The sequence below is a fragment of the Gracilinanus agilis genome, chromosome 4 (genome assembly GCF_016433145.1).
Source record: "Gracilinanus agilis isolate LMUSP501 chromosome 4, AgileGrace, whole genome shotgun sequence".
Classification (NCBI taxonomy): Eukaryota; Metazoa; Chordata; class Mammalia; order Didelphimorphia; family Didelphidae; genus Gracilinanus; species Gracilinanus agilis.
This window is the reverse complement of record NC_058133.1, coordinates 289318360-289328709: the sequence shown is the minus strand read 5'-3', so window position 1 is coordinate 289328709 and position 10350 is coordinate 289318360.

Here is a 10350-nt window from a genome sequence, read left to right as displayed (position 1 = left end):
TCTTTGCCAGGAACACCCCAGATGGGGTCATGAAGAATTGGACACAACTGAAAATGACTGAACTTCACTTCATAAGAATTTTTACCTTGGAAATCAGCAAACTCTACAATCAGGGTTCAATTTCTTGTTTGGTTCATTGTCTAGACTTAATAAAATGATGGAGAAAATGTTAATGATGCAAATTAAGCTGAAAAGTGTGTCTGTGGGGGCAGCTGGGTAGCTCAATAGAATGAGAGCCAGCCCTAGAGACCAGAGGTCCTCGGTTCAAATCTAGCGACACTTTCGAGTTGTGTGATCCTGGGCAAGTCACTTGACCCCCATTGCCTGGCCTTTACCACTCTTCTTCTACCTTAGAACCACAATATATAGTATTGATTCTAAGGCGGAAGGTAAGGGTTTAAAAAAATAATTAAAAATATTAAAAAGTCTGTCTGTGATACATTTCCCCACTCACCCTCTAGTTGTTTTTAAACATTTAACAGCATATCCGTTCCTCTGATGTTACCGTCTTGAGGTCTCAATTTCTGAGTCTGAGATCTCTATTTCCAAAAAAGAATTCTTCTGAGAATGGGGGTGGGGTAGGGAAGGGGGAACAGCAAAGGTGGTTCAGTGGATTGAGAGCCAGATTTAGAAATGGAAGTTCCTGAGTTCAAATCTGGCCTCAAACACTTCCTAGCTTCGTGACCCTGGGCAAGTCTAGTTAACCTCCATGGCTTAACCCTTACCCCTCTTCTGCCTTAGAACCAATATACAGTATTGATTCTAAGAGGAAAAGTAAGAGTTTGAGAGAGAGAGAGAGAGAGAGAGAGAGAGAGAGAGAGAGAGAGAGAGATAGAGAGAGAGAGACTCTCCCTTTCAAACACAAAAAATCAACAGTGTTAGAGTAGTTCTATTTACATAAGAGATTAGTACGAATGGATTTAGAGCTAGAAGGGACCTTAGAGTCTAATTCCCTCATTTGACAGGTAAGGAAACTGAGGGAGGAGGACCAGGGAGTTACAGTGACTTGCTTAAAATTCCAAGGTAGAATTAATTAGCATAGTAGGGGTCTTTCTATGGCACTGAGCTGGTGTACTCCATTCAATCTCTTCTTTTCTCTCTTTCCTACCTTTTGACCATTATTTGCTTGTTTATACACCAGAGGGAACTAGAGCAGGGAGAGGAAGTGAAATTCCTTTCAGCCCATTTGGCCTCATGTGAACAGGCTTAGAAAAGGCTTGAAAGGGAGAGGCTGTGGGAATCCTGGCATAAAGAGAAATTTCTGAACTACCTGTGGATTTTGTTTACTCATACTACCTTTATCAGAAGAATGGAATTCTCACTGAGGGTCAGTCTCATATCCTATTACAGCAAGGGACATTTGGGGCCTATATTATATTAATTTTGAAATTTAGGGATCAAACACAAATCATCCTCTTTCCTGTCAATACTATAATCCAATATGGATCTATAGTTAGTTAAGTTTATGATCCCAAAGAGGCAATGCTATAGGAATAGAGAACTAGTGTTGGCCTCAGATATTAACTGGCTGGGTGACCCTGGACAAGTCATTTTAACCCTGATCTGTGAAATGAGCTAGAGAAGGAAATGCAAACCAATTTAGTATCTTTGCTAAGAAAGTACTAAATGGGGTCACAAAAAGTCCGACCTGACTGAAAAATGACTGAACAACAAAACAATATAAAACTTGGTATCAGAAAGACCAAAATTCAAGTCCTGTCTCCTATATAAATTGGGGAGGGGTGTCCCCCTGGATAATAATTTCTCAGTGCCCTAGGCAACCGTCTGAGACTTGAATTTGAATTGAAGAGCAAGTGGTGATATGCATCAGTAAAAGGAGTTTCCTTACTGGGAGTTCCCCATGCCAATGAAGATATAGGTTTATATTTTTTTTAAAAACTGTCTCACTTCTCTACTAGCAACAGTGCAATGATCCAGGACAATTTTGAGGTACTTATGAGAAAGAACGCTATCCACATCCAGAGAAAGAACTGTGGGAGTAGAAACACAGAAGGAAAAAAACTGCTTGATTACATGGGTCGATGAGGATATGATTGGGGATGTAGACTCTGAACGATCACCCTAGTGCAAATATCAATAATATGGAAATAGATCTTGATCCATGATACATGTAAAACCCAGCGGAATTGCGCATCAGCTCTGGGATGGGGTGGGAGGAGAGGAGGAATAGAACATGAATCCTATAACCATGGAAAAATGTTCTAAATTAATTAATTAATTTAAAAAAACCAGTGGAATTGCTCATTGGCTATGGGAGGGGGCTGGGAGGAGAGGAGGGAAAGAACATGTATCATGTAACCATGGAAAACTATTCTTAATTAATCAATAATAAAAAAAAAAAAACCTGTCTCACTAAGGAGACTGAGGCTCAGCTGGGTGAAAACTAGTTAAAAGGGCAGGTATAGGACTGAAATGCAAGTTTCATGATTCCATGTTGATGATTCTGTTTGCGTCCACCACACACCACCATATTTCCAACTTGTTCCCAAATTTTTATCAGGAGTCAACCCAGCAGCCATGTGTTCCCTTTGGTGGTAGTATGAAAAGAACACTGAAAATCTTGAAGGCGAAAGCTCTTGTTTCAAGTCCCAACTTTGTCACAATAAATATATGACCCTGGCCAAATTGCTTAAGTCTTGAGAGCTTCAGTTTCTCCATCTATAAAATGAACATATTTGTACTTCCTTAACTCATTTTTTTGTTTGCTTTTTTTTAAAACCCTTACCTTCTGTCTTGGAGCCAATACTGTGTATTATAAGGCAGAAGAGTGGTAAGGGTTAGGCAATGGGGGTTAAGTGACTTGCCCAGGGTCACACAACTGGGAAGTGTCTGAGGCCAAATTTGAACCTAGGACCTCCCGTCACTAGACCTGGCTCTCAATCCACTGAGCCACCCAGCTGCCCCCTACTTACCTCATTGTAATAGAGAAGATGTTTGACAAATAGTGAAGAGAATGATGGCCTGGAATTATGCAGACCTGAGTTCAAATCCAACTTTAAACATTTACTAGGTATGTGTTACCCAGGCAAGTCATGGAACTTCTATTTATATTAATTTCCTTAACTATAAGATGAAGACAACATAGTATCTGTCTCCCATCATTGTTGGGAGGATCAAATGAGATAATATCTGTAAAGAACAAATCATAAGGTTTGGCCCGTGGAAAACATTTAAATAAATGTTAGTTTCTTTCCTTAAAGTATATAAATGTGAGGTGTTAATTGTTATTATCGCCAAATTGGCAATTGAGGGCTATCCTTGTTCTGCTCATTTCACTTTGCATCAGTTTGTGTAAGTAGAGATAATCTCAATTGATCCTCTCATTGAAGAAACTGAGACCCATGAAGGTTAAATAATTTGCTCAAAATCACATGATAATAGATATCAGAGCTGAGCTAGAATTTGAACCCAGGACCATTGACTTCAGAGACAGGACTTTTCCTACTATAGTTAAATACAGTGTCAGGGCATATAGCCAGCAGCACATCTCAGACACGTGACTAGGAAGGGGCCCCAGTAAATACTTATGTTCCTGAGTTACACTGTCTATTATCCTTCTGGGGGAGGCGTGGGTCTTCTGATATATAAAGGGCCAAGCTCTCATTCAGGCAAGAACAGAAGAAGACTTTGCTCAGAACAGAAGGTGAGTGATAGGATATTTATAGAAGAGTCTTAAGGCTTGGTCAATAGGAATGGATTTTTAAAAATAAATGGTTACAGCTCGAATTTAGCAAATGGGCTATTTAGGGGGTTTAATTTCTTGTTTCTAGACTTCATATTTCAATGCTAATTGATTGTTTTTATGATTGTCAATGGGGAGAAATCTACTCAGTTAATTCACTTGGTTCTGAGATAGTTGAAGCATGCAGATAAGAATCACAAAGCAAGTTATTTTACATAAGCAGGTCCATTCTGTGTTTACTTTGAAGTGTTTAATCCAAGTCAACAATTTGAGAGTACATCAAAGTCTGGTGTCTATCTGGTTTAAGTGTGGTAGATGGGAAGTTTGTGGCGGGGTGAAGGAGGGTGACATGACTAAACTCAGAGTCCTTGGCAGGGAGGCTGTGTTCTCCGTGTTTGGCTCTCTGGGGGAAGATTACAAACAGTAATAAAAACTGTGAGTTAGATAAATCTGCCACTTTTCATAATAATATGTTAAGAAACCCTTCATGCCTTCTTATATAAACTGTTCATTTTTAGCTGGGTTATGCCATTTAGGGTTAGAAAAATTGAGGTGGAAGTATAAAGTAAAAAGACTGATTTTCAGAATCAATAAACTGATCTTTGTAAGGATGGGATTTGTGCAAGGGGGATGGGACAAAAGGGGCCAGAGAAGGAGTAGCTGGCTCTTTTTATTATTACACCTTGAAGGAAATTCCAAAATCAGGAATTCAATGAGTAATGAGATCACTGTTGAAACTAGGATATAGCTTCCCAGCCTGATGACTTAGAAGTGGATAGCATTCCTCTGGCTGTTCAAGTTCTGATCTGTCTTAAGAAATTAGATATGGGAGTTTTAATTATATTTTATACCCAGTACTTCCAGGAACTATGCTTTCCATCCGCATGGAAATTCACTCAACTGTGCCTTTAACCACCACTTTTTGTAGGACCTCAAAGAGGGAAATGTTTTCATCCTCCTCTTGGGCCATGGTTGAAAGCTTAATGAGACTCTTGGGACTTTTTTTACTCCCAAAGTGATGAGTTAATGCCTTCAGCCATTCATTTCTCCAAGCAGACAAGTTTCCCATTTTTTACATGTGAAAGTTCTCTGGAACTCTCCGTTTCCCCTTCGGTTTTCCTTATCTTGCACCTTGCACTCCTATAGGGTTTTCGTAGCACTTGACAGTTGAGGTTCAACTTTCTTTTATCTTTGTAGAAGTGTATCTTTGGAAAAAATGGCAACTTTTTCTCTTAAGGATATGCTAGGGGTGTAGATGTGATCTCTGCTTAGGAGTTTGTTTGCTTAAGAGTCTGGACTATCCTGATAGCATAACTATGAAGAGAGATGTCCCATTCTAGTGGTTTTTGCCAGATCTGACTTATTTCTCTCTTAACCAGGAAGGAAGTCACTTTCTTTAGGGCAAAGTTTGAATATCCAAAGCTGAGGGGCTTTTTCAACAAGTGTTTATTCAAGAAACATTTTGTAAACCGTTTCTAGTGCCAGGTTCTGTGATGATCACTGGGAATACAAATGAAAAGCAAAAGCCGTTCCTTGCTCTCAAGAAGCTTATATTCTAATAGTTACTTTTCCTGCATTCCTACTCTCTAGGTAGCTCATTAGGAAACCTGGAAGGGTCTATTGCTTCTGAGTGCTTACATACAACTGCTTTTGCCTTGTTCTTTCTTTTAAACATGGTGCCTAGGGGGCAGCTGGGTAGCTCAGTGGATTCAGAGCCAGGTCTAGAAATGGGAGTTCTAGGTTCAAATCTGGCCTCAGACACTTAATAACTGTGTGACCCTGGGCAAGTCATTTAACCCCCATTGCCTAGCTCTTACCACTCTTCTGCCTTGGAGCCAATACACAGTATTGACTCCAAGATGGAAGGTAAGGGTTAAAAAAAAAACAAACCAACCAAACAAACAAACAAAAAAACATGGTGCCTAGTGATCTACAGTTGCCTAGAGAATTCCGTGCAGTCTGAAGGATAGTTTCTGTGGTGCCTTCTTCACAGTAGAATGGCATTCATTTATTAAACAGGGCTTTGTGTGGTTCTTCCTTTATTACAGTATTACAGTTCTTTAATGATCCAGAAGCCATTTCTTTAGCCTACCCTTTACCCACAGTCTCTTTTCTGAATAAATAAATGCATAGCGGGTGTGGTGGTGCACACCTGGATGCTATCCCAGATAGAGAGGAGGCTAAGGCTGGTGGATCTCTTGGACTCTAGAGGGAGGGAGAGAGGGCAGAAAAGAAGGGGAGAATAAGTATTTACTAAGCACTTACTATGTGCCAGGCACTGCGCTTCCTATGAACTCCTTTCTGAGCTCAGTTTGGCATCAGTATAGTGACTCCTTGAGAGTAGAGAGCCTCCACAGTGCCTAAGAAAGGGTGAATTGATGTAGGTCAGAGACAGGGCAATTCAGACTTCTCATGCCGATTCAGATGGTGAGATCGAGTCCACAAGTAGGAGCCACACTTTCAGCTTGGGTGAGATGCAGACTCATACTCTTTAAAAAATAATAATATCTTATTCCCTCCCTAATTTCATGTAAAAACAATTTCTAATATTCATTTAAAATTTTTTCGAGTTTCAAATTCTCTCCCTTTCCCTCTCCGAGATGGTAAGCAATCTGATAGATCTTACATGTGCCATCATGTAAACTTTTTCCCATATTAGTCATTTTGCAGTCATCTAGTCTTAAAGAAAATGAATGAATGAAAAACTTTAATTGAGTATTTATTATTTAGCAGAAAAATATAATCCTAAACCAAGAAATTATAAAGAAAAAATCACTAATGAATATTGATATAAAATTTTTAAAATGAAATTTAGACAAAAAGACAACATCAAAATATCTGCCCCCCCTCCAAATTATTGATGAGATCAAGTTGCAGTTTTACCAGGAATATAAGAATGGCACATTAGGAAAACAATATAAATCAATCATCATAAAACTTGAAACACACCAAACCACAATGCACACTAGTGAAATGTTCACTAAGCCCACACCTGGCAAGTCCTTGCAAAAGGTTGGGCGCAGAAGTTGCAAATACAAAAATAAATGCTTCAGTGGATAATTCCATAAGGGTAAACATTAGAGAATTTTATCTTGAGTCATATACCTCACCATGCCACACGCACCATCAGAAGCAATGTGGCATAGTGGATAGAGAACCAGTCTTGGAATCAAGATGATCTTGGTTCAAGTGCCAATTCTAATACAAACTGGCTATCTGACCCTGGGTATGCCTGTTAATCTCTCACTTGCTCCAACTATTCTCTAATAAATTGCAGGATGACTGCCTATCTGTTGAGGAAACTCACTCATCAAGAACTTCCTATTCTGATGAAATCATGGGTCCAGTCCAAAAGGAGAAAAAATAGACATATATTCTGACCTAAGAAATGTGGGAAATCTAGGCATGATGCCCCTCTTCCCCAGAATGCTCAGACTATCCCTCCACTTACAAGCCTGCCATTCAAAAAGCTGCAGAAAAAAGTTGTAAAAGGAAAACCAATCATAAAAACCTTGGAGAGAACCATTAATTTCAAATTACTACACAAACTTCAAATCTGGCCTCAGATACTTCCTAGCTGTGTGACTCTGTGCAAGTCACTTAACCCTAATTGCCTAACCTTTACTATTCTTTCTGCCTTAGAATCAATAGTTACTGTTGATTCTAAGACAGAAGATATGGATTAAAAAAAAAAAAGAACTATGCAAACTCTAGAGCCATAGTCCTAAATATGAGAGTTTTTCTGGTAGTTCCTATCCTCCTCCCTTCTCTTTGCCATTTAAAGGAGGTTAGAGGGACTTTTTTTTCCCTCTCACTTCCTGTCAGTTCTCATAATTCTCCCCACAGGATGACCCAGATCATGTAGTTATTCAGGCAAAGGATTAATAGGTAGAGTTCTCTATCTTTCTGTGTAGCTGGGTCCAATTCATTCTTCCTCTTTTCTCAGTGGGAGAGAAAGAATAAAGGAACATCAGATGAAGAAGGCTAGTGATAGCTCAAGTAGCATCTTTTGGAAACTTCTTTTTTCTTTATCTGAATTTGGTCTTTTATTATTGGTATAGGAGAGTCCTTCATAAATTCAGATCAACAACTTAGTCCCTACATGACTTACAGTTTGCCTGAAACACTGTGTACTTCTCAGAAGACACTCCCTCACACTGGAAGAAGTGAAGAGTTTTAGCTGGCAAATGGGATAGCCAGAAAACTGGGCTAGAGGTAATTCTCTCCCCTCTCCCTTCTCTCACATTTTCTGTTTATTGAGATGGAGTAAATTCATAGCTTGCATTACAGAAAAGTATTGTTCTTCAGTCATTTCTGACTCTTCATGATTCCATTTTCTTGGCAAAGATACTGGAGTGGTTTGCCATTTCCATTTACAGGTCAGATGTGGAAACTGAGGTAAATAGTGTTGACTAACTTGCCTAAGATTCACACAGCTGGTAAGCATATGAAGCCAGATTTGAATTAATGAAAATGAATCTTCTTGGCTTCAGGTCCAGCCTTGCATCCACTGTGCCACTTAGCTACCCCGAAAAGCACACAGAAGAAAAATAGACATATACAGAGCATATGTGGCTAGACTTCAGTTTCAAGAAATTATTTTCAAAAATCCCAGTCACCTATTGTCTAGTTTTAGCACAAGTTTGGGTATTTGGCCATTGTTAAATGGGAGGGAGACCCCTGTGTTGTAATGTGGATGGGTGATCAGGATGTTGCTTTCCCCTGATCTGACAGGGCATCTCCCTCTTGGACAGAGCCCAGATGCCTGCGCTCCCTGTCCTGGGCCAGTACAGTTCTGCTGAGAAGGTAAATAAAGCCACTGAGACAGGCATAAAGGAACCCCTAAGGATAAATGTTGGGCTAAAGGTTTAGCTTAAACCTAGCCTCTCTAAGGTGTCCTGCCCTGAAACAGAAAGCTGACCTGGAAGACAGATCAAGATGGTCCACTGGGAGGTTTTTGCTTTACCCAGTCTAGTAAAATTCTCTCCTCAGTATAAAACCCAACTCAACAATCTTCTCCTTCTTCCCCATAAAATAAATCTGACTGCTTTCCCGTGTATTTTATGGCTATTTATTGAATAAAGGATCACAAGGGTGAGGTCAGAGGAAGAGGCTTATTAGGGTTTCCCTATTGCTGAAACTGGGCTGGCCTGAAATCTCTCTCTGTCTGATGTTCTTTTCCTATGCTGACTAATCCTAGGCTAATTCCCAAAGGAATAAATCTCTAGTGAATAGCTGGCATAGTAGAGAAGTCTGTCTCCTGGGACTGATCCAGCCTACCCTCAGGGTAATCCCTTCAGGTAAACTGACAGTTCAACAGGTCCACACAGGTCTTCTTTATTTGTGAAACGGAGCAATTGCAGGGATTCAGTGGCTTTCAGGGTAAGGTAAGAATCTCTCAGGAATGGGTTTGATTTCCAGTCCTGGAGCAGAGTTTAGGAGCTGCTCTCTCACCCAGAGTCCCAGAGCACTCCCCCTGGGAGTTTGTGGTTCTCCCAGAAGCCCCTCCTCTCAAGGTTCCAGCTGGATCCTGCTCTCTCTTCTGTTTCACCACATTCCATTCCACACCCTTGCAAAATTCCCTCTTCATTAAATGTTATTTCAAATTCATATTTATAAGTGGTTGAGAAGAAAGTCAAACAACGGCAATCCACCTCTAGTAACAGAGTTCGTGTGTGCTAGAGGCAAGATGTGGACCCAGCACTTGCTGACTCCAAGGCTGCTCCTTTATCCCTTGTACTAAGCTGCTTCTCTTTTCCCCCCCAAACCCCATACAACAAGGTAGAATTTTAACAGGTGGTTTCAAAACCTGAATTCCAAAGAATCACAAATATGGGAATTTTAGCCACTGAGGTCAATGGGGAAGTAACTTTGGATAAAGGGCTTCTTTCTGTATGATGCTAGGGAGAGCCCGCATCTCCTTCACTTATAGTGGATGAAGCTTCTGGTACATTTACCAGTCCTTCCTTGCATATAGGGAATGATTTGAGAATACATTCCAAAGTGGGAAATTGCCCAACCAATTTTAAGTGCCTGAAGATTCAGCACCTAGAACAGTGATTGTGAACCTTTTAGAGACAGTGCCCAAACTGCAATCCTCTTGCCACATGTGAGCCCCACCTTACCTCAGACAGGGCGAGGGAGGAAGCACTGGGCTGCTGGGCAGAGGGGTGGGTGATATGAGAAATGTCCTCAGGTGCATAAAGAGGGGGAAGGGAGCAGCTCCCTCCAACACACGTGCAATAGGCTCATCAGCACAGACCTAGAACATCCCTATGAACAGAATCAATATTTAGAAAATGAAACCTCTAATGTCTGACAGTATCATCAAATCTGACAAACTGGCAGTCAATGTTACCTGGTCTCACCTCCTTCCAGGAGTTCCCACACTTAATTATGAGTCTTATTTCTAATATTGAAAGCTCAGGTTAGAAAGGGGACAACAGGTATAATTTATAAATGAGTTTGTCCCTGAAAAAGAGATTATAAAATTCCCTTCCCTTCCCTTCTTTGCAAAATAGGAGACTATTGTGTATGTTATCAGAGTATGTATTTTCCTGAGCTACTCTTCCCTCTTTTTAATTCTTTATTATAAGGGATGACTCCTTGGGTAGGAGAAATAAAGTTGGAAATGAACTTGATATGAA